The following is a 26870-nucleotide window of genomic DNA, read 5'->3' as shown; positions in this document are numbered from 1 at the left end:
GATATTATTACAAATAAAATTTCCACCATCTACTACTGCACTAAAATTGGACTTGTCAGAAATGAGAGTGCAGATATTATTGAATGCTAATCAATATCCAGGACTTAATGAACATATAAGCATTAAACCTATTTTATGGATAAATAACATCAAGGGTAGCTAGCATGATCTTGGCTATTTTATTAATGGTAGTAGTTCATCAATTTCTGTTTTTAAAGAGTATATGTGATATATTGTATGTAATTGGATTTTTTGACATTCAATAATATCTTTTATGAATGTTGGTCCTTTTTAGACATATGGTACCTTCATGCACACTAACCTTTATTTATATATATACATATATTTATATATTCAATTATTTATTATTTATATATATATATAGGTTTTAATACACATATAATATTTTATATATATTTATGTACTCCCATATACATATATTTATACACATTTATACATTTTTAACCTTTGATTGATTTGACATATTCAGGATTAATTGTGCTCAATGTATATGGTGCTATTTGAATTTAGGATTTTATCGTCCCCCTTGCATATGAATTATATTGTACACATATTGTGGATTCACATGTCTTTATACATATTAGTATTATTAGACATAGAGCGTATATTTCAGTACTATATACATTAGATAGTATTTAGTTGTTCACATTAATTTATTTAATTCAATTTTAATTTTAATTTTATTTTATTTATTTTTGGAGGGGTGAGGGGCATCCTTGAGTCCTATATACTATCTATACATGATCTAATTTAGTTACATTGCTGCTTTAAATATTTAAAATGTTTACCTATGTTTTTCATTGGGTACCAGGCTCATTAGTATGCTTGTACATCTTATTTAAGAACTTTTGAATGTATTATGAGGTGTTCTGATGAAGTTCGTACAGCGGACGAAACCTAGGTCGACGTTTTTAGTTTTGTGTTTCATTGAATAAACTTGTTTGGAGCGTTTATGGGCCTGGAAGTTTTCTTTGGAGAACAGCAACTTATACATATTTGATACAGCAGCTCCTCGTTGGTTGTGGTCATCTTCTTCCATATTCTTTTACAGTGTTGGTGTGTTTCAGTTCAAAAGACAAACCCACCTCCATAGACATTGCAGAGTACATGACACTGAGGGTAATGCTGCTCAACACCAGATGTGTTAACCTCAAATTGCGACCACTCAGGAATCTCCTCAGTATGGACAACAGCGATATCTGTGCACTAACAGACACCTGGTTCAGGCTCCCAAATGCACACCAGAACTACCAGGTTATATTTCATACCATGCTTTCTGACCACAAAATTCGGAATGTCCAACACAAATAGGGGGAGTATCCATATACATCACAGATACACATACTCCGGGTTGGTAGCAATGTACAAAGCATCAGAGACCATACATATGCCTTTTGGTTTGTTGCTTGCTACAGACCACCCTCCCAAACTCATGAACCACAATCGGCTTTCCGGACACTGGACAATATGAAGGTCTCCCCAAACACCATTATATTGGGTGACTTCAAATACTCACACATTGACTGGGGATAGTACTCAGGCCCCAACACCCTCGCCCAACAGTTGCTACTATTTGTAAACTCATATGCTATGGCACAACCGGTCACCACACCCACAAGAGGGGACAACATATTGGACATGATCATCACCAACATGGGTACTCTATGTTCCACACCTGAGATATACCCCTCATTGGTAAGGTCAGAACATACATTTATCTCACTGGACATCCATATCCCATCCCCACACCCATCCTGGGTAATCTTGGTGAACTTCTCAAAAACAAATGTCACACTTCTCCATACCAAGGTGGTATCCTTCAGAGACCCTGGGACAGTGGTAAGTATGGCTCTGACTGCTGAATCCTTTGCATACACATTCTATGGACACCTAGTGGACTGCACGGATCGTGATATCCCAAATAACAACTGGACTCACTCCTCCAATGGCAAGGGACCTGTCTGGTAGACCCCAGCCATTAATAAGCTATACAATGAAAGGAGGATGCTACTACATGATAGAGCACAATCCCAGACAGGGAAGGAATCTGTGATCTGTACTAGCAGACAGCTACAATCACTCATGTATTTATGTCATCCCCGCTTCTAACGGACAATTGCACCAGACACATAGGACACGCACAAGGCCTTCTTCAGTTAATTCAGGTAGCTGGGTGGACACTCACTGATATGCTGTGAGTTACTGCAGACTGACTAAACATACCCTGAACCCACAGACATTGCCAACATCCTGGCAAACAGGTTCAGTGCAGATGTCTTCCCCCATCCCCCCTAAGGAGCTACTGTCCATCCCAACAGAGTGTAACCTCCCTGACATCACAAATAAACAGGTGAGTGCTGCCCTCCCCACATCGGACAACACAGCATCAATGGGACCAGACAGTGTCCCGGCCTGCGTCTTACACGGGCTTCATGACAGACGTAACCCTCACATTACGTCACTGTTCAATATCAGAGTTACTGCAGGATATGTACCCACGGAATGGAGTACAGTGATAGTGGTCCCACTCCACAGAGTTGCTGCCACAACGGACCACAGACAATATCGGCCTATAAGGCTAACTAGCCTGTTCTGCAAAACTATGGAGTGTATTGTAATGGGACTCATGCACATAGACATCGGAAACCTACAGACACTGGGTCCTACACATTTCAGCATTGTTGTGGGCAGATCTTGCCTCCTGGACCTGTTCATATTCTTTAAACAGTTACCAGGTCCATTGGTGTAGGGACGGTTGTCCACACAGCCTGCCTGGACCTTGCACAACCCTTCAACACAATACCCCACTCGGCCATTATGCATAGGCTCACCGGCGTCGATATCGACACATATCTCACACGATGGATTGCTACCTGGATCAGGGATAGAACCCACATGGTCAGTATTGCAGGTGCCATGTCTGACTGTACACCAGTTACACATGGCATCACACCAGGCTCAGTCCTGGGACCTCTCTTGTTCAGTATATATTTGTGTGACGTGCGGCTAACACAGGAGGAATATGGCTGACCATGTTCGCAGATGACTGCAAACTGGGTGACATAATCAACTCTCCAGGTGGCACATGCATACTCAAACGGGGTCTCACAAAGATAGGATGACTGGTGCCTGAGCCATGGCCTACAGCTAAATGCCATTAGTTGCATAGTCATCCCCTTTGGGAATAACAACATGCCCACACATTACCAGATATGTAGTAATCCATTACATACTGTAGTAGTTGTTAGGGGTTTGGGGACACGACTTGTTTGTACTCTCACCTTTAACAATCACGTTACCAAAGTGGTTAGGCAGAACTTCTATATAGCCCACCTTATCCTTTATGGTTTCACATGTTGATCAAGTGAGGTCATTGTGCCCCTATACTCATCACAACCATGCTTGGTTACAATGCCACATTTGGGATGTACCTTACCCGACACCTGCAGCAACTGTAATGGCCACAAATGTTCCTCAACAAGCAGATGTAGGGACTCACACAGATGCCCTGCACAGTTCAGATACAGTAACTCCAGCTCTACTCAGTCGATTACCACCTACATGGATGTGTTGTGTGCCTGTAGTTTAAGGAAATATCCGACCCAGATTTAATGGACATGCTTCACCTCAGGATATCTGACTCCCTTGGAGCTACACACTCCAGGGACATATACCTCAGCACAGATGTTAATAGGACATACTGGAGGGACAGATTCTTATCCTAGAGGCTCCACTCACTCCAGATTGTAATCCTGGTTTTGCATGGGCAGAGCCACCCACTGACCACCTACAGTAGACATCTTGACAAGTGGATGGGTGATCGTATGTTTACCCATGGGATATCTTCTGGGTCGCTTCTAGACAGAGGCACAATACACTAAATGTAAATGGGCTATCTTGTGTGACCTACTATTCAGAGGCACAGTGTTCTATTTTGACAGGGTTGTGAAAGCCAAACACACTCTGGCTAGGCTTGTACATGCCCTAGGGCAGATAGGCTTGTATCAACCTCTGAACCTATGCTAATGTTCAGGATGCACAATGTTTATTGCTGATGCTCTTTGCAGGTTTTATTGTCTTTGCTTTCCCACTTTCTATGAACAACTTAGGTATCTGCAGAACATATTTAATTATGACAGAGTTCCACTATATTATATATGTGTCTGTTGTCATATAACTGTGTGCATAGGGCAGATTGCTGGATAGTGAGAGGTTCCTGGGTTAACACATGCAACTGCCTGATATGTGTGGCCTACTGCTGTACTCCAACATGGCCTAAGTGTGTGAGCATGCCCAGTTCAGACTGTCAGGGTTCTTTTGCTTGACATTTGTCTCATTTATTCGTGTGTGAGCATGCACAGTGTGAGTTTTCAGTATGTTGCTGTCTGAGGTCCACTACATCTGTTGATGTATATGTACATGTCCAATATTAATGTGTACATGACCGATATTAACATTTCTACTGTGTGTGTTGAAAGTCAGGTTATATTCTTACTGCAGGACTCACCTTTGTGTCATAACATGACAGGGATTATGCTGTGCCTGCAGGGTTTTGATGGAATACTTAGCATAGACTTATCAACATTTCTTCATACAAGCTGGCCACTGCAATAATGTCATGGCTTAGTGGTTCAGTACTATGACTACAGTGCACAATATCCTGGGTTCAAGGCCCATCACTGCTTTACATTTCTAGACTGCTTAAGGGCCAATAGAGCAAATATGAGCATGTTGCCTTTTGTTCAGCTATGCCCTACTTAGGTTCATAGGTTCATACTAGGCTATCTGCCCTAAGGCATTTACAGGCCTAGCCAGAGTGTGTTTGGCTTTCACCACCCTCTGAACTGATTTTACTGTGCCCTTTTTAAGGTTAGTTTACTGTGCCTCTGCCTAGTAGTGACACCGAAGTAATCCCCGTGGTAAGCCTACGATCTACCATCCACTCGTCAAGATTCTTCTTGAAGAGAGTCAGTGAGTGGCTCCACCTAACATGGACTGGGATTCTATTCCAGAGTGAAGGGAGCCTCTGGGTGAGGAATCTGTCCCTCCAGCATGTCCAATTTATTTCTGTGCTCAGGTTCAAGTCCCTCAAGCGTGTAGCTCTAAGGGATTTGGATTTTCTGAGGTGGAGCATGCTCATTAATTCCGGGTTGGACGTGGCTTTATACGTCAGACATAGATCGCCTCTAAGTAGGCGGTATGCAACTGAGTAGAGTTGTAGTTTCTTTAACCGAGCAGCATATGGCATCTGTTTGAGTCCCATGATCCTCTTTGTGAGGTACTTTTGGGGTCTTTCTAGTTGCTGCAGGTGTCGTGTAAGGTACATCCCAAATGGGGCATTGTATTCAATTATGGTCCTGATGAGGGATGAATAAAGGGGCACAATGACCTCCCTCGATGTAGATGTGAATCCTTTCATGATAAGGTGGGCTATATAGAAGGTCTTTCTAACCACTTTGGCAATGTGGTTGTCAAAGGGGAAATTACTGTCAACTTGGGTCCCTAGATTCCTAATTACTTCTTCTGTACTTAATGGATTCCCACCTATATGGCAATTTGTGGGCACTTTCTTTTTGCAGACTATACACTTTTTAGCATTTAGCTTTAGGCCATGGCTCTGTCACCTGTTATCTGTCTCTATGAGACCCTTTTGGAGGATGCTTTTGTCAGCTGGAGTGTCAATTATGGCGCCCAGTTTGCAGTCATCTGCAAACCTGGTCAGCCACAGTCCTCCCATGTTAGCCTGAACCTCTGAACAATATATGCCAAACACGAGAGGTCCCAGGACTGTGCCTTGTGGGATGCCACTTCTAACTGGTTTAGAGTCTGACATGGCTCCAGCAATTCTGACAATGTGGGTTCTGTCCTTGAGCCAGTTTGCAACCCATCTTATGACATAGGGGTTTATATTTAAGCTGGAGAGCTTATCTATGATGCCCGAGTGGGGTATTGTGTCGAATGCTTTTGAAAGGTCCAGGTAGGCTGTGTGGACTACCTACCCCTCATCAATGGCCTTTGTGACTGTTTCAAAGAAATCAACAAGGTTTAAGAGGCAGGATCTGCCCTTAACAAAGCCAAATTGGGTAGGATCCAGGGTCTGTAGGTCCCCAATGTCTTTTTTATGAGTTCCATGATGATCCTCCCCATAGCTTTGCAGACAGGGCTAGTCAGGCTTATGGGGTGATAGTTTCCAGGGTCCGTAGATGCACCACCTTTGTGGAGTAGGACCACTGTTGCTGTACGCCATTCTTTGGGTACATATCCTGTAGTAAGGCTGAGATTGAACAGCAGCTTTATGTGGTGGTTTAGCTCTTCTTGGAGTTCACGTAGAACGCAGCCTGAGACACCATCTGGTCCCATTGATGCTGTGTTTTTTGCTTTGGAGAGTGCGGCTCTCACCTGAGCATCTGAGATGATAGGGAGGGAGCACTCTGCTGGGATAGATATTTGCTCTTTGGGGGGGGGGGGAGAAGTTTGCACTGAACTTGTCTGCCAGGATGTATGCAATGTCTGTGGGTTCAGTGTATTTTTTGTCATTTTGGACCAACTCTGACCACATCTGGGAGTTGCCACCCAGGTTCCTAACATAACTAAAGATGGCCTTGGGATTATCTTTAGTGTCCTGTGCAATTTTTCTCTCAAAGCTGGCCTTGGATGATTTTATGAGGGATCGTAGTTTTTTGCTAGTACTGATCAGAGATTCGTTCCCTTTTAGGGATTTTGCTCTATCATGTAGTAGCATCCTCCTTCTGTTGTACAGCTTATTTATGGCTGGGGTCCACCAGGCAGGACGCCTGCCTTTGGATGATTTGGTCTTGGTTTTGTTTGGGATAGCATGATCCATGCATTCCTGAAGGTGTCCATAGAATGCATTTATAAAGGATTCTGCAGTTTGAGCTGTACTTTCCACTGGTCCGGGGGCCTTGAAGGATTCCACCTCGGTTTTGAGAAGTGTGACATTAGCTTTTGAGAAGTTTTTCACTGTGGTTTTCTGGGCTGTGGGTGGGATCTGGATGTGGATATCTAGTGGAATTGATTTATGGTCTGATCTTACCAATGAGGGGAATACCTCTGGTATGGAGCATAGAGTCCCCATGTTGGTGATAACCAGGTCCAGTATGTTGTCCCCTCTCATGGAGATGGTGACTAGTTGTTCAATAGCATTTGAGTTCATAATTTTTTGAACCTTTGGGCTAGAGTGTTGGGGCTTGAGTAATGCTCCCAGTCAATGTTTGGGTAGTTGAAGTCACCCAATATAATGGTGTTTGGAGAGACCCTCATATACTTAGACCCAGCTTGTCCAACATTGCTCAGTATTAACCAACATTGCTGGACGTTGCCCAATATTACTCAACATTGACCACAGTTGTGCTAGTTGGAGTGTGCAATTTTCTTTACATATACTACATGGTGGTAAATGTTGTTTAGCACTGCTTTATATTGCTTAACACATGGCAATCATGCCTCAGGTGGTGCTGTAGGGCTGGCTATGTCAGAAGCACATACTACACTCCCTATACATGTTTGGAAGCAAGTAGTGTCAACTTAGGCATCCCTTTTACTATATGTGCGAGTCAGGGAGAGGTATCATTTCCAGGGTTCCTACTGAGCCAGTGTATGTGCTATACGTTGCCTCTTTGCCAAGGCCAAAGCATACTGGGCATGCCTCCTTCTGCCTACTGGGGCAGGCTCAGGTTGTTCCTCCCCCGAGTCACGCCCTGCCTGTGATGGCCTTGGCAATGGTGGGGGGCTGTTTGGCCCAAGCCTATGCTGGTCCTGCTGCAGCTGTTTTTGCAGGATCATATTATGTAGTATAGCACATACCATGACAATTTGGGTACATGTAGTTGGTGAGTACTGCAAGGCTCCACCAGATGTGTCCAGGCACCAGAACCATGACTTGAGCAGCCCAAACACACGCTCGATTACATTTTGTGTTTGTGCATGTGCCTCATTATGGCATTCCTGTTCAGGTGTGTGTGTGTTTCTGATGGGTGTCATCAGCCACGGCTCCAGTGCATAGCCAGCATCCCCCACTAGGTGACCATGTGGGATGTCCCCATTGGCAAATGTCTGGTATAGCTTCCAGGGCAGCCAGCACACACATTCAGTAATATGCCCTGGGCATCACACACAACCTGGCAGTTGATGGAGGGGAAGCCCTTACTGTTGAAGTAGACCCTACCCCGCTCACTGGCTGGTGCCTTGATGCATATGTGCCTGCAGTCTATTGCACCCACTACCTCAGGGTATTCCGCTATTTGCTGGAAGAGACGCATATTGCTGGCCAATTCCTCACGGGAATTGTGGAAATATACATGATCACCGACATGTGCTGATATGGTATCCAGGAACTGGTGCAGTACCCTGGATGCTGATGCCTGTGATATCCCCATCATATCACCAGTTGGTCTCTGGAAGGTACCTGTTGCTAATATTCTTAGGCCAGCACATACCTTGGTTTCCACTGGAATTGGTTCCCCTCTGTTGGTTCTGTGTGTGAGGCGTGGCCTGCACAGCTCAACAATTTGCTGCAAAAGGTCTCTGTCCACTCTATAGCGCTCCACCATCTCCAGCTCATGTAGCCCCTGGTAGGTTACCCTGGGCCTGTACAGTCTTCTCCGTCTCCTCACTGTGGGTTTTCCAGCAGCATTCGCATTATCACCACCCTCAGCATGTTGCATATGTCACCTTATAACAGCAAAGGCAGCCCCTAACTTTTTTTGTCTCAGTAAAGCTTTTTCAGTTTTCACTTCTATTAGCTTACTGCAGTGTTGCAGTGTCTCTTGAGAGAAACATAATGGACTGCTGTTTGCAGAGTTTTAAGTGCTGGGCTGGGCTGGGCTAGTGTACTGCCTGTGTAATTGCCTGATTCTGATTGTTTTCACCTGCTAGCTCTGCTAGTACTCCCTGGTAACTTTCTACTATTTGGTGTGCTTCCATTTCCCTTTCTGTTTCCTCAGGGGCAGTGCCGCACACACAAGCGCAAACACGCGCACACCAGCTAACACGCGCACACACATGCTTACATGGACTAAAACTTGCTTATTCTTGTTAAAACGTGTGCACACCAGCGCAAACACGCTTACACCTGTTTGCACAGCCTTACATATGCTTACTCCGGCTTACACTCATGCACACATGCTAACACGTGTGCACACTGTCTTACTCGGGTTTACTGGCGTGCACACGCGCGCATGCATGCTCAGCAAGAAACTTTGGTGTTATCCATGACATACACCTTCAATTTCTTTACTTTACCTAGCCTATCTGTTGACACACCTCTTTCAATGCTATGTAAATGTCACCTGACACATGCCACTCAGCTCCAATGAGCTTCAATTCTTTCATACATGCCCCCCCTCGTGATGTCACCTATCTTCTACTCTGTTACTCCCCTTATCCTACTCCTACACTCCACTGACTGTGCTCATTTGCTATGTAAACTTGCGATTCACTATCCTAACCCTCATTTGCATAGGATTGCCTACTAATGCTTGGTTACATATCTTAGACTGAGCTTCCCCCCTTAGCAACCTCTACTTGGTGGCCATGTTGTCTTCAGCCTGCCATTCCCTTGCATTGTAAATTCATATTAGCAATAAAATCCACATTTGTGGATCTTAATTATTGATTTTCTGGTTTTAGGTGCAGCGCATTTTCAGGCGCTATGCTTACGCTTAAACCCAGATCGGGATGAAAAAAAAAAAAGTTATTTTATTTTTATTTTGCATCACTTCACATTGCTAATGGTCGTATTTTTGTCCATTGGCATGCTTCCTCCTGTAAATGCATCCTTTTTTTGGAGCTGTCATGGCTCCATTTTGCTCTTTGCAGAACCGTACTCATTTGTCAACTGAGTACATTTCTGCAAACAACACTACTCCTACTCAGACAGGTTCAGGTTTCCTGGATCGCAAATTTACCTCATTTGCATAGTTTTCACCTGCAATTGAGGTAATTTGCATATCCAATCCCTGTCAGTGTAGGACTAGTTTTGAGAGCTCTGTTACACGCCCCTACCGGCTGTTCCTGGATTGCTCTGTGGACATGTTGGCTGCATGGAGTCTTACTCTGCTCTTAGACTCCGTGCAAGCCTTCTTGAATCTGGTCCATTGGGTTTTCAACATGTCTGTCATAGTGACAATAGTAAAACGAGCCTTACATATATCACAACATAGTACTGCAGAGCATAATAGTGCAGCCATTAATGTACTCCTTTTTCCATTCTTATCACTGGTGACCGGGGGGTTGGTGTTTGTCCCCTACACAACCTGATATCAGTGTCTCCTCAGACTCTGATGATGATGGTGGCCACAGTGTGGCACAGGTGGTCGTTTCTCAGGCTGAATCTGTTCCAGAGGTTGACATCCCTATTTTGCTCTCATTGTCACCACACACAGTCATTATGCCCACACATTCCCAGTCCCTGGTGGCCACAGACATTCGACAGTCAGTGTGTGGGGACATTGAAAAGGAAACTTTGGCAAGTATGGCTCCAGTAAGTGCAGACACTGGCCATAGTCAGACAGCTGGTGAGGTCCCACACAGGTGGATTGACAGGAGTGCTTGTAAGAGGCCTGCTGTCCATCCACCACCTGTTGTAGGTGTCACATCATGGGTCACTTGGTGCATGTTTTGGACCATCATGGAGGTGCAGGCACATTCTGAATGGAATACCAGACATATGCTTAGGGTTATGGATACAGCACAGTCTGACATGTCTGTGCTTAATGGTCCTGATTGGTCTGGTTACTATTAAAGGAATATACCATGAAAAGGCTACAACTAGCCTACAGACCCTTGCATAATCTGGGACAATACAGTGGATCACCAAACAGGATGTGGCCTGCTTCTTATCTTGGGATCAGTGCTAATGTTTTGCTTCTGGTTAGAGAAGAAGCAAAGTAGCATTATATCCCAGCAGAGTGAAGCTGTGGTGAAACCAGCACTAGTAGTAGAGAAGCAGTAGCCATTCATGTGACTCCCATTTTTTCATCATTCTTGATAAGCTAACATTGTTTTCAGTAAGTACTACTTGATTTGTTTCTAACTTCAGAATATCTGCCTAAATACTTCATCCTTAAATTTTCAGGGTCTATGTGTCAGTTTCCCTTCAAGTGTTTGGCCATGCCCTGTACAGACTCAGACACCTTGAGTGACATTTTCCTGTAATAGCATGATTGAAATTGCTCCAATACCTAGTTGCACAAAGGACAACTTGATTTCTGTGACAAGTACTGTCCCCAGAGTTGCAAACCAAATACTCCTGACATTGCTTTATATTCTCACTCCAGCTATTTAATCAATAAAAAAGGGTCTGTTGGCATGGATATAAACTTTCCTACTGTCTCCATTGCCAGCTTGCTGGATATGGCCATCTTGAGGCAATGTAGAAATTGCCTCATGTTTACTGATAACCAGTTAATTCTCAAACAAACTGATATTGTATGCGAGAGATGTATTTACACAATGTCACTGGAGACAAAGCTCTCACATAAAAGTACTTCTAATATCAATAAGGTTGTCAGTAGTACACATGCTGCACCCATCACACACAATTCAAAGCAGACATGTACACCCACATATACTGAGGCACTTAAATGTAACCTTCTTAAACCACAAAGACCTCCTAAACAAAGTACATGTAACAAATACCCTTCAGCATCCCCAAATGCACTCTTTCAAAACAACACCCACATCAACACATAAAGCCACATCTCATGGAGCCTCTATCTCTAAGCCCATGAGGCAAGCCACCACACAGTCCCTCATTTTGGTCATTGGAGACTCCATAGTCAGACACATTGGTGCCGTCTCACAAGGCTGAGAAAGGAAAAAGTCACAGTCAGTTACTTATCAGGGGCTAGGATCCGCCACATTACACATGCACTCAGGTCATTGGACCATAAGTACCAGTACAACTCAGTCATAGTCTATGTGGAAGTAAATGAGACATACCTCCCTAGAGATCTCAGAATATGTGCCTCAGACTGGTAAGAGCTTAGCTTTGAATAGCATTTTACCTTCTCCAAGGATGATGCCACAAAACGAACAAAAGATGATTGACTTTAATAATTGGCTTAGTTTCTGATGTCATTCTATGGGGGTGCAATATTTGTCAGTTTGGAAGGAGATGGTCAACAGACCATGTTGCTTTGCCAGAGATAGTCTGCACCTCGCCCCTCTAGACTTTTGAATATTAACTAAAACATTGTCTTCCTCCATAGTGCCTTATTTAGGCAATGCCAAACTGAAAGTACTTCTGACACAGAAAATCAAAATAAAAAAAATCTAAAGGTATAACTGCTCAATGCTAGGAGTCTAAACAAAAAACTCCACTACCTAGAAGTTCTCTTCATCCTAGAGAATGCTGATGTCTGTGCAGTCACTGAGACATGGTTTAAAGCCACTGAGAGCACAACAACAGTGCAAGGTTATAATGCCTTCCACACATTTAGATCAGCTATTACACAGACAAGGAGTAAAGGTAGAGTGTCTATATTTGCATCAAAAATAAATATACCTCAAGGCTGGTGAAAGAGAACAATGCATTTGAGTTGCTCCATGTTCAAATCACCATAGGCAAAATCCAATAGTCCTTCCTTGCCAGTTATAGGTCCCCTTCTATGACACAGGAAAGCCATACCATGTATTTAAACGTAAAAGTATCAGAAACACTAGCCATCCAACCCAATATCATGTTTATGGATGACTTTAATTACCACACTATTAACTGGGAATCCTATATGACACCAAATGTACAGGCACAGGGATTTCTGGATTTTGTAAAAACAAACTCCCTGAACAAGATAGTCAGTAAACCAACCAGGAGTGCAACCATACTGCATCTGGTCCTCACTAATATGGCAGAGTGCTGTACACCTCCTACTGTAATGTATTCTCTGGTAAGGTCAGACCACAAAATGGTCTCCTTTGAAGTAAAAATAATACCTGGACCCCCTGCTAAACCTGGAATATTCAGGAACTACTCTAAGGTTAACATCCTGCTATTAAGTGATAACAAAATATCAAACCCCCATAAACCCTGACAACACTGCTGTCTATGCAGAACATTTTACAGAAACCTTGTGCAAGCATGTTAATACAGAGGCAGCTGTACCCACCAGGAAGAAGTACAGAACTAACTAAAAAAACAAGCCACCCAGGTGGAATCACAAAATCAATAGGCTATAACAGAAGGAAGAAAATCATGGCAAAAATTAGGAGGTGCAGCACCCAGCAGGATAAATGCACTCTCATCAAACTAAACAAACATCTCAAAGGACAAATAAAGTCTACCAAAGCCAAATTTGAGGTGAATCTGGCCTCCCAGGCCAAGGACAACCACAAGGCATTCTTTAGCTATGTCTAGAACCTCAAAGGCAATACACAATTGTGTGCAGATCTCATTGTAAGTGGAACCACCTATACTGAGCCAGAAGATATAGCAAACCTACTGGCCAATAAATTCAGCTCCATCTTTATCCCTCTCTCCACCTCAGCCTTCCCTCAGGAAATACTATCTAATATAACTCCCCCTGCTATCACTAGGGAACAGGTCCTTAATGCTCTCTCTCTAAGGCCAAGAACACTGCATCAATGGGCCCAGACAATATCCCAAAATGCCCTCTAAATAGCATGTAACATGGGCTATCAGGGCCTCTGGAATTGCTATTTAACTATAGCCTCCAAACAGGCTTTGTTCCGCATGAATGAAGAATGGCATCAGTCATCCCTCTGCACAATGTGGGCTATCTACAGACCCTGGAAACTACAGGCCCATAAGTCTCACTAGACTTATATGTAAAGCCATGGAAAGAATTATCATGGAAATGATCAATAGTGATATAGTAAACCTCCAGACACTGGATCCAACTCAGTTTGGTTTTGTCAAGGGCAGATCATCCCTACTCAACTTGGTGAACTTCTTTGAGAAAGTCACCAATGCAATGGATGAGGGCCAAATGGTTCACACTGCCTACCTTGACCTGGCCAAGGCATTTGACACAATACCCCACTCAGGCATTGTTGACACACTCAAAGGGTTAGGTACAAACTCATATGTAACCCAGTGGATAGCCACACACAGGACCAAGGAAGTTAGAATTGGGGAGTCTATCTTTACAAAGTGGCCAGTCACAAGTGAAGTCCCTCAGGGATTAGTTCTTGGACTGCTCCTTTTTGGCATTTATTTCTAAGAAGTCAAGGCCAATGTCAATGGTCTGTGACTGACAAAATTTGCAGATGATTGCAAATTAGAAGCTGTCATTGAATCCCACACTGCCAGAAATATTCTCCAGGAAGGGCTGACACAGACAAACAACTTGTGTCAGAGCCATGGACTAAAACTAAATTCAAAGAAATGCATAATAGTTTCCTTCTGGAAGTCATCCCTTCCCAGTAACTATCATATTGGCAACACATCCTTTAGAGTTGATCCAGTAGTCAGGGACTTAGGGACGCACATAAATAGTAATTTAGCCTTTGACCATCATGTTTTTACAGTAGTGAGAAAATCCTTCTATGTTGTGCAACTTATAAACAAAGGTATGGCATCTAAATCCAAGGAAGTCATTCTTCCACTGTATTTGGCATTCATCAGACCTATCATTGAGTACAATGCCCCCTTTGATATGTACATAGCCAGGCAAATCCAACAATTAGAATGTCCAAAGAGGTTCCTCATTAAAAGAATACAGGGCTTAAGTAAAATGTCCTATGCACACCACCTCAAGGCTCTATCCCTGTATTCTGTCTCCTATAGGCTTTTGAGTGGATATCTATGCCTGACAGACAGGGCATTGTCAGACCCCCATTTTGATGGACCTTCTGCACATCTGCAAAACAAACAGCACCAGAAATACCTGTTTTGAAGACTTAAACCTTACCTGTGATATAAATAGGACCTACTGGAGAGACAGATATATATCCCAGAGACTACCCCATCTCTGGAACAGGCCCCCCATCCATGTGAAGCAGAGTTCCTCCCTAACCCAATTCAAGTGCAAGCTGGACAATTGGATGGGGGAGCAGGAATGTCATTCCTCGTTGGGCACCTATGTCTCTGATGGACACAGACAACCTGTAAATGGTTCATCCTGGCTCCTGCTTGTAAATGATTCATCTTCCAAGCCTCTGTTTACACTTATTAAGGGTATCATAACTTGTCAGAGATTTGGGATGCATGGCTAGGCTTAAAAAGTCCCCTGTGGTCATTAGCCTAGTAAACATTTATAAACCTAAATCCCTGACTGCCTCCACCACATTGGAGACACCCTGGATCAGTTCACTGATGTAATGGACAGAAGGCGGGCTGAGACAGTATCTGTCTTGGACCGCACATTGTCTATGCTGGAATGTGTAGTTGGGGTTGAGTACTGGACTTCTGGAATATGTGGTTGGGGTTCAGCATTGGACTTGTGGACATAGGCCGGCAATCCCATCTGCTGAGAGTCCATGTAGCCGTGCACAATCTCGCTGTCATAGTGCCAGTACATTAAGCACAACAGAGGGGAATGTGCTGTCCATACCACAATGTGGCAGGCCATGGCTCATGATCCTTGGCATTCTTGTGGGATACACAGTCCCAGCAGACAGCAGTCATCATCAGGTACTAGCACTGCTTCTGACATTGGGCATGGAGGTGCCAGTGCAACTCCTGGCAGATCCAGTTTCCGTGTTCAGGGCCAGAGATGATGTCAACTCTACCATATATGGTCTAAAGCTGTCCAACATACACACATGTAGGGCTAGCACTGAGCTTGACTGTGCACAGTCACACACTACTGTCAAATGCAGGTCACCTACAGACACACAGCTCACCTTTCTATGATTTGTTCATAGGCATAGATTGTTCATAGGTTAGTACTAGGCTAACTGCCCTTGCAAACATTTTTCCTTTAGCCAATTATCCTTTGTCTCAGAGATTCAAACCTCTTGTGTTTGTAAAGGCAAACACCTTAACCAAACTTACCTCAACCCTAATCCATCTTACCTGCTTCCCTTCCTGACTGACACACACACTGTCAACCATTTGGGTTATTCTATGCCTCCTGCACCCCAACACAGAACCCCTGTGCAAGTGATGATACCTTTGCCACATCCCTGTCATTCTTGCCATTGATGGAGGGAAATGAAGCTAATTGTATGATGCACAGTTAATATGTACTTGTGTAATGCAGTGCTGTTTTGCCATGTCACTTGCAGTGCTTACTGACAGATACTGTATGCTGGGATTTGTCATGAGTACGCCACATACTTTTGTGTACCTTATGTTGCAAGATGTTGCAATGGCTGTATAGTTACACAATGACAGGTGTGTCACAGACCTGTTTTGTTTCTGTTTCTGGAGTCTATTGGGATAACCTATGGATACACAGTGACAATAAAGCAGCACATGATGGCATGTCAGCACAGCAGAAATATGTGTTCAGCAAGGTAGAGCACCATAAGTGCATGGCTCCATAGGTTCATATGCATATAACAGGCTAACAAGGACAATGGTGGCATTCAGCGTATTCACGCATCCATAATCTGTGAAAAAGTCTGCTACCCTTGATAAGTGTCACCAGGGTTTTGGGAGCTAACACATCTACAACTTGTGATGATGGAGATGACCCATCTACAAATATCCTGTGTCCAGTAAAGACAGTTGCCCAACCCCAGTTATGATTGTCGTGTTCTGCAAAGTGTAACCTGCACACAATGGGTGTCAGAGCAGATGTGTGCTTCACATGCATGGTGGCCTGTTTCATGTAGGGTGTACTGTCTGTGCTACATACCTGTCTCTCCAGCATGTGCTATGTATACCACAGTGATGTTGTAGGTGTGTAGAACAGGTGAGACATGTTAGTCCTGTCATGGATACGCAGGAGGTACACAGTGGGATCTGCCACCTCCCTGTATAGATCCATACACATCACCTCCAAAGCCTTTAGAAGACAGACTACACATGTATGGTCATGACACAGACTCCATAGGACATGTTATCTGCACTGTGTGTTGGTGTACCATGAAACCTGTGTGGCTGCTACAGTTGTACGATATGCCTGTGTAGTGACATAGCAAGGGTGCCATTGCACAATAATAAGTGTGATGACTGCCATATTCAGTATAGCAGTGACAGTCTGGGATTTACATCCCAAACCTGTTGGTATAGGTTGTACAACAGTGCCCGCATCTTACCGACCACTGAAAGTCAAAGACTTACACTACTCTCTGTGTCCATAACTCCATGTGTAATGGCTCAACTGTGTATGGTGTGCGGACACTACAATATTTTGCAGAGCTGGGTTATTTCCCACAGGATAGTATTGTGTAGTCATTGGCATTTAGTCTTGTTAGTGGCTCAGAGAACAACTGATTGTGTCTTAGGCCATCCAAGATAACTGTGAGATTCTGTGACAGCTCCTAATATACAATCACCTGCTAATGCACTCAGTCAGAGGTCACTGAAAGTGGTTGTGACTGCAGAGAGGGAATAGGTAGATGGGGTACACCAATAATGGGAGGATGGTGAACTCCACTGGTGACTGGTACAATTGCAGCGTAGGTCTCCCAATGCTATCTTCCTAAAGTATGACTGTCAGACACTTGTCTATCCACCGGCTGACATAAAACTCTGTACAAGACAAACACAGTTTCCAGCAAGGCCTGCTGGCCTAATATTGTCATACACCTTGTCAGATCATGGTTGGTAGACATATGTCCAACATCCATTGCATAGTATAACAGTCAATGGGATCTGCCAGTTACAGTCAGTAGGCATGATGTGGCTTTGAGCAAAAGTAACAGTGTTTGGTCCAGTGTTAGTAGGTGTACAACACTATGCTAACTCCTATTGTAGCATTTCAGGTGACCATGACTCAGATATCTGGGGACACCACATGGCACTACATGCTAGTTATCCTCTGTGCAAGTAAGTATTGCATTTATTTCCAGCATGTTGAAAGAAGAAAGTAATGCAAGGTGTCTGTACAGAGCGCAGACAAACATGTTAGGGAAGTGTAATATGTACATACTGTGTTGCTTAGTAGTGCTGTGGCTCAATTTGCCAAAAGGATGGTCCAGGTCTTTACCTACATTTCCCTGCAGCAGTGCTGTGACATCCCCACATGGGGAACCAATGTATTTCATCATGTGTTTACCAATATGGGTGACCAGTACAGCCACCCCAATGTGAGGTCCTCCCTGGTGGCATCTCCTTAGAACTACCAGCATGTACCCCCCTTGCAGACAATACAGGCATATATGTCAAGGAAGCAATTTATTACCTCCTGTGGGATGGTTGACATAGCGTGACTGCACCTCCCCCTTCAGATGGGACAGGCAAGTATGCAGAGCTCTACACCCATGCATTATGTCAGCAGAATTACCACTGCATGGACTTGGTTGTACATGACAGGAGGAATGCAGGATTATCATGGCTCAGCAAACCTGACTGGTGGACAACTACCATTAGCAGGCTGTGCAATAACAGGGAGACAGTGCTGTGTGACAGTTGGGGTGAGGGTGCCCCCCCCCAACATGGAGATACTAACTCCTCAGCTAAAAGAAGCACATAGTATTGTGATGTTGTGTAGGCATGCTAAGTGACAAAATTAGTCACCCACACAAAGCAGAAACACAAGCACAATTGAGTTACATGTATGACCTCAAAGGACAGGCCAAGATTGTTAGTGATCTCATATGTCATGATGCCACATATGATAGGTCTGTACTCATACCTAACATGTACTCCCACACTGTCTGCATCAACAAAACTCCCTTGTCCCCACCACATGTGACCTATGACATTCCTACAACCTTTCCCATAACTTCCATATTTACAGAGAAGTTTGTAACTGGCTTTTCATTAGTAGATACACAGCATCTGTTGCACATACTAACATTCCAGGCTGCATCCCACATGCGATCTAACAAGGATGACTAACACCATTGGGAAACCCTTGCAATCATACTGATACTACTGGCTGCGCACCAGCTAAGTGGACAACGACAACTGTTATACTCTTGCACACAGGTTGTGCATCCACTGACCAACATAACTATACACCTCTTTGACTAAGTGTCCATATTTGTATGGCCATAGGGGCAATCATCATGGAGTTGATCAGCACATATATATGTGATCTACACACAGTTGACTGTACACAGTTTGGATGTGTGATGGGGGAGCACAACTGTTACATGTGGTGGACATTTCCAAGGCAGTCACCAAAGACCTTGGTGAGGGTACATCAGGGCATACAACCCCCCTAGACTGAGCCAAGCCATCTGACTATATCCCTAGCTCAGGCACAATTTACAAAGCACCCACTTAAGCATCTAAGATACTGTCATTGCAGGGGTCACTAAGTGGCCCATTGATGGCACACATACACAACATTGAGACTTCCACCTCCAATAGCTGATCTGTAAGCAGCAGTGCTCAACATGGCACAGTCTTGGATCCTCTACTGCTTGGAATACATTTAACCACAATACACATGACTACTGAATGTGGCTAACAATGTTGGCTGATGCCTGCAAATTGTGAGCACTCGTAGAGTCTCTGTGGTATGTCACTATCCTGCAAGATAGTACTATAAACACATGCTTGTTGACATACTAATGGCAATAAACCCCATGCAAATATATATGCAGTATCATTTCCATCAGTTAGACCTATGTACCTGCTAAGTAGCACATCAGTCACAACATGTGATGTACATACTCAGGGGCGAAAGAAATGGGCACACAGACCTGGCCAAACAGGTTTACACCTAATGTGCCTCAGATCACCATGTCTCTACAGTGGTATGGCAGGAATCATATGGTATAGCTAAGGCCACATTTACCTGTAAGTGACAAACTCATAAGCTCCAAGTACTCTTCCCTCAGCATGCCAATAATTGAGTGCAATGACCATTTGTTGATGTACCTTTCCACACAGTGTTGGCAATCGCACACAGCAGTATGGTCCCTCACAAGGACACTTCACGTCTTCAGTATGTGTTCAATGGGGAACATCTGCAATGAATTTCTTTGTCACCTGTGGCATATAGACAACTCATAGGTGATCTGTGCCTTACATACGGGGCAATGAATGACCCTGCTTGATTGCATATGCTGCCTATCTGTAGCATAGTACAATAGAAGCATAGTAGATGGAGACTTCACTGTAAGGACATTAACATTTTACGTGACATTAGTACTACATGCTAGTGGGAGAGATTTGTCTAGCATAGTTAAACACACCCTTGAAACAGAACCCTGCCTAATGGAACACAGAGCACCTCAGTGCACCTCAGCACATGCCATCTGCATGATTGGCTGGGTAACCATCAACTCAACACAGGGCATCTGCCTGTGTCCCTCTTGGACTGGGGCAATATGTGCTGATCTTGTAACTATGGGTATAAAGATGTCTATGAGTGTGAAGGCTGTATGGCCATTATGCTAGTGAAGTTCAAATGTCCTATAGTTCAGTAACATGATGTAAAATGCTCTAACAGGCTCACCATCAAACATGGCTACATTGAGGGTAGCACCACTTCCAATCACTGCATACAAGACACACAAAGGCACACATGTAGTGCAAAGTTATATGTAGATGAGAACACTGACCTATGTAATTGTACACACTACAGATCACAGTACATGATGCACACAACACACCTCCTGTCTGCTAGTGCTATCAGTTTAGGAAATATTATGCTTAATGACATCAGGAGGCCTTGTTGTGGTCAGTCCATTGGGTGGCCACATCACACTCTGCAAATACAGTTCTGCAAAGTTCTACCTATTTCTAAGTTAGAACATATCCAAACACACAGCAGTACAAAATATCCAAAAATACACTCAGGAGGCAGTCACTGGAACCAAACTCCAACTATTAATGGTGTTTCTTGTACCTCTGCAAACAGCTTTCAAGGAATAACATAAGTCACCAGCCATTCCCATTTTATGTCAAACTCCAATTAAACAATCTTCTCATCACCCAGTAATCTACTACAAGAACCTGCTTAAACAAACATACTCTTAAAAATAGGTAAAATATTTTTCCATATACAATAAGTTACAAAACATCATATATAAATATTATAACTTGTACATTTAAATTTACATCTAGATTCATACCTTTAGGTTTTAAAGTATAATTTAGAATGAACCTGCTTTCCATTTTTAGCAAATTAGCTAAAAAATCCCCACTCCTAGCAAGAAAAGGTATAGCCAATACACTAAAATAGAAACTAACATCAGAACCCCTATGTGCATTAATAAAGTGTTCAGCTACTGGGCTATCCAAATTCATATTTATAATATGTCCCAGATGTTAAAGACTTCTAACTTTTACCATATGTTTTGTCTGTCCAACATACCACCTCACAGGAGTACATCCACACCATACAATATAAACCACCCCAGAAGAAACAAATGAAAACCTTCCCATAGAATGAAGTAATTGACCATTAATTTTTTCTACCTGAAATATTCTTAATCCTAGAGCATACTTTACATCTTCCACAAGAGAAGGAACCCATATTAGCCCCCCTGGAAAGAAACCTTGAAACCTAACAACTCCCTTAAATGTAAATACCTCTGATAAGAAAATGTAACATGTGAAGGCAAAAAATGCTTTAGCTGCTCATCTTCACATACCATTGGCCACAAATCTTTCACTGCCCTCATCAAAATATCAGAAAATGAGGAAAATCTGGTAAAAAAAAATACTTTGTTCTGCCTATCAGTTTCCTGATCTGAATGGTGCCTTTTAAAACCATCATAACTATCATGTCTCCTAACACAGCTGCTGCCCCCCACCTTTAACACACTATCCTTAACTTTTTTCAAACTAACACTAGAATAACCCCTTTGCAACAAATTCTGTTCCACCTCCATGAACTCTTCTTCCACCAAACTCATATCAGAAGTATTCTCAAAAATCCTTTTAAATTCACCCACAGGCTATGCTTCCTTAAGATGTGATGGGTGCATGCTACTGACCTGTAAAATATTAACTGCATTATGCTTAACATGGGGTTTATGTTCTACCTTCAAATCTTCCTTAACATAAAATTCCACATCCAGAAATTGTTCTTGTAGTAGATTATTGGGTGATGAGATGATTGTTTAATTGGAGCAGTTTGACATAAAATGAGAATGGCTGGTGGTTTATCTTATTCCTTGAATGCTGTTTGCCGAGGTACTAGAAGCACATTAAAAGCTGGAGTTTGGTTCCAGTGACGGCCTCCTGGGTATATTATTTGGCTATTTCTAAGTTACCAATGTGATCATATTTATGTCACATGGACATACACACACCAAGTAGCCTGGAATGAGATTAGAAACCCTACGAATGTAGACTTTGCACACTGTAGCTCACAGGACTAATTGCATGAGCCAAGGTTTAAATCTAATACTATATTGTCAGCTGGCAGTCTTAAGGTAGATGACATCATAAGGCCTTGTAGAAGAGGGCAGTTTAGAAGCCAGCAGCAATTAATGGGCCCAAAAAGTGCATAACCTTTGGAGGTGGATAGCCCATGAGGGAATGACAGCTGTTTTGCAGGGGGGTACACACACACACACACACACACACACACACACACACACACACACACACACACACACACACACACACACACACACAAACAAGCACCAAGTGGGCTGGAGTGACATTAGAACCCCTAACTATCTAGTCTTATAGACTATAAATCACAGTACTTATTGCATGTGCCACAGGTTAAGTCTGTTGTAAGTCTGTTGTATATATTATTGCAAGCACAGTACTTGTGCATTACACAAGCTAGGCTTGTGTTGAACAGCATCTGTGGCCTGCAGAGTGATACTGCTTCATATCGTTATGTGCATCATATATCCTAGCAGTGAGATAACTGTTATTATCCTAGCTATGTATGTACAGTTACCAGTATGGCCATATGCGGCTGTTTGCACTTAGATAGGCAAACCTGTGGGCAGGAACAATGTTCTCTGCCCATGCATGCATTGACAACATTATACATTACACCACCTGCTCACCTGTGTCTGTCTACATGGTATCATCCAGCAGGCAAAGGTGCCTGTAGGTAAGTGGATTATGTACTGTTACGCCCTTAGTTTGGATCCTTCAAGCAACAATATGGACGTGTGATAGTGCAGATTTATTCACCATTCTTAGAGTTTGTAGGACAATACAGACATCTACACATATATTTATGTATGTAACAGGGATGTATATATGAATGTAGCTGTGTGTGAGTATGTGTATGATATGTATATGTGTTACATAGATATATGGGGAGAGTCTATGTATTATTTTAGTGTATATATATATATATATATATATATATATATATATATATATATATATATATATATATATATATATATATATATATATATATATATATATATATATATTGAGCTATGTATATACATCGGCATATATCTATCTGACACTACATAGAGATAAACCAAAAATAACTCCCTGCCCATACGCCAACTGCATGGCTCCAGTACTCAATTGTAATCAGTCAAAAAACAGCCAGCTACATAGAGATAGACATACTATGTATGTGAGAGAGAGCTAGTGACAGTCAGATATGTATACGTATATCTCTATATGTATAGATATATTTATACATAACAGGTCATTTTGATGAAGGGGCAACACAATTGCGCTCATTTTAACTAAGTGTATGGGCATGCCCAGTGGGACTGTCAGTACTTATAAAGTGACTCCAGGCCACACCTACCTGCACTCCAGTCTGGGATTTTGTGTGTTACAGACAATGACATCTGTCCCTGTTTCTGCAGTACCACACTTCACTCAAAATGTCCATGGCATTCCCCAGCTGTCTGATGTACTTAATATGTGACTGACGTTCATAATGTTACACCACACACAGATTGACAGTCTGTGAAAACACCAACATAATAATACCTCACATACAAAAGATGTAACTACTGCCAGACTAGAATCATTAATGCCATAAGCCATGCTCATTTCTCTAGTCCACTGAGCCACACAGGCTGCCAGACAAAGAGGAGTCATTCATCACACAATCAACAGCATAAATAAGTATGTTGTTATTCCTGCATTACGTGTGACATACAATGTGTGATCGAGTTCTGTGTTACAGCCCTGAGATTGCCTGGTCTGCTGATATACCATTGCTGACTTACTATTAAAGCAGTTACTGGGGAACACTGCTGTGTTGGGGGTAGGTGAAAAGTAGCACATTATCTGCTGGGATAGACAGTAATCCAAATATCATGTGACCCCACTGTTTAACATCTCCCTTGACTGATGTAGTAAATATTCCAACCATGATGCCTAGTGATTATTAGGGAAGACATACTACTGGACTGGGTATCTGTAGTCCCATGTGGATGTTACTTTTGTTTAAAAAGCCCACTATATTCCCTTGCATAAATGCAGAAGTTCCATACACACAATACAATATTATAGTAATCCTTACAAGTAGTCTGTAGGTTAGAGACTTACCTTGTGAATGCAGCAGTTGACAGAACTATAGTTCAGGGCTGACTCTGTGTGATGCGAACAGTACACAGCTAATACATGGATAGGTACAGATTTTATGCGTTGCCTGGCATCAACACTTTTAATATATGTATGTGAGTAGGAGTAAGATGTCAGTCCCTAGGTTTTCAGTGAAGGTACTATGGGTTGTCTCTTAGCCATAGCTAAGTTGTACTGGACACACCTACGTTTGCCTACAGGGGCATCATCAGGGGTTCCTCCTCCGAGTCCTCCTGTGAGTGTGGATGTGGTGACCTACGTACTGGTGGGGACTGTGTATCCTTTCCCTTTGCTGATCCTGCTGCAGCTGTTTCATCAGGAACATATTGTGTAGCATGGCACATACTGCGAACATATGTGCACATGTACTCTCTAGCCACATGTGCGCATATGTGCACATGTAGCTAGAGAGTACTGCAGGGCTCCACCAGATATATTGAGGCACCAAAACGGTGACTCAGAAGCCCAAGCATACTCTCTATGATATCCCTAGTTTGTGTGTGTGCCTCATTATGGTATTTTCCTGTGGGTGTGTGTGCATTTCTGATGGGTGTCATCAACCATGGTTTCAGTGTGTAGCCAGGTTCCCCCAGTAAATGGCCGTGGGATGTCCCCCCTAGCAAACATCTGGTATAGCTATGATGTGTGCCTGATATGGGAGTTCTGATAACTGTCAGGGCTGCCAGCCAAACATTCATGAAAATCCCCTGGGCATTGCACACGACCTGGAAGTTGATGGAGTGGTACTGCTTGCAGTTTACGTACAATCGACCCTCCTCACCGGGTGGTGCCTTGATGTGTACATGAGTGGAATCTATGTAACCCAGTACCTCAGGGTAGTGTGTTACACAGTAGAAGTGTTGCATATTGCTGGCCCATGCCTTAGGGGTGAGGGGAATAGAAATGTGCTCACTGACATGTGGTACCATGGCATCCAAGAACTGGTGGAGTACCCTGGATGCTGATGCTTGTGAGACCCCCATCATTTCCCCAGTTTGTCTTTGGAAATTACCTGTAGGTAGTATCCTAAGAACTACACATACCTTTGTTTCCACTGGGTTGGGTTGCCATCTGTTGGCTTTGGGTCTGAGTTGAGGATGGCAGAGCTCAATGAGGTCTTGTAGTATGTCCCTGTCCACCCTGGTACACTCTACAATCTCAAGCATATGAAGCTCCTGGAAGGTTACACTGGGTTTGGACATTCTTCTCCTTATCTGTCTAGGCCTATTGTCAGCAGCAGCATTGACTTCAAAATCTAGCACATACAGATGTAGCAGACCTGTAGCTGCCCATAGCATTCTCTCAGTTAAAATTCCCAAGTCTGTACTCCAATGGTGCAGAGTACTGGGGGGAAAATCAAACTGTAGGGTATATGCATACTTTATAGTGCTCTGTTGTAGGTGCTGACTGTGTGATTGGCTAACTGTGATGCATTTCACCTGTCTAGTATATCATTAACATCATTTAATAGCCCTAGATTAAGTTAAGCAAGGGTCAAAACTAATTAATGTGTCATTAGTTTTTAGATGCACTCAGAACTGTGGTGCACAATGCAAACATTCACCTCATAGGTAAACAAGGCTTAGCACTTAGTGTACACATCCTCCCAGACTTCCACGCTCCACATGGCAGCATGCCACACAAACATGCAGAAACACGCACCCCTTAGCTAAACAAAACTTAAATGTTAGTGCACACACCCACCCCAAATGGACACACTCCGGACAGCAGTGGAGTGTGCAGCTAAGCTGAAATAAGCTTAGAAGTCATTAGAAACACCCTCCCCTGATGACAGCTACCCCCTCTGTAAACATCACATGGTTTTCTGCATTCATGAAGGGGATATGCGAACACAATTGCCCCTTTATGCTATTCACTAACTCCACCTTATTTGCATAGGGGTCCAAGCTCACAGCCTGGAAACTACACACTTCATAGCCCTACCATGTTAGCAACAGCATCAATGCACCATTGTAGATACTCCACGTAAGGTCCTGTAATACATTTTTATCACATAATATTAATTTTGTTTTTTCCATTTTTTTTTTATAAAGCATGTTTGCACAGTGTGGGATACCACTCAAACATGCCCAGATTATTAAAAAAACATGAAATTAATTTAACTTATTTCCTTTATTTTTTTCAGACACACAGAAGGATAGCTTTGTTCATATCTATATGTGGTATGCCATTTCTGTCTATATATCTACATTTTTATAGCCCCTTTTGTCTACCTACACTCTTGTACATTGAGTCTGAAGAGCTGCCTATCTGCTTGCTGCATCACTATACTTGACTCATTTTTATGAGATTCACCTGC

This window comes from Protopterus annectens, chromosome 5.part0 (assembly GCF_019279795.1).
Source record: "Protopterus annectens isolate FY-2018-M chromosome 5.part0, PAN1.0, whole genome shotgun sequence".
In the NCBI taxonomy this organism is placed as follows: domain Eukaryota; kingdom Metazoa; phylum Chordata; order Ceratodontiformes; family Protopteridae; genus Protopterus; species Protopterus annectens.
Note: the sequence above shows the minus strand (reverse complement) of the source record.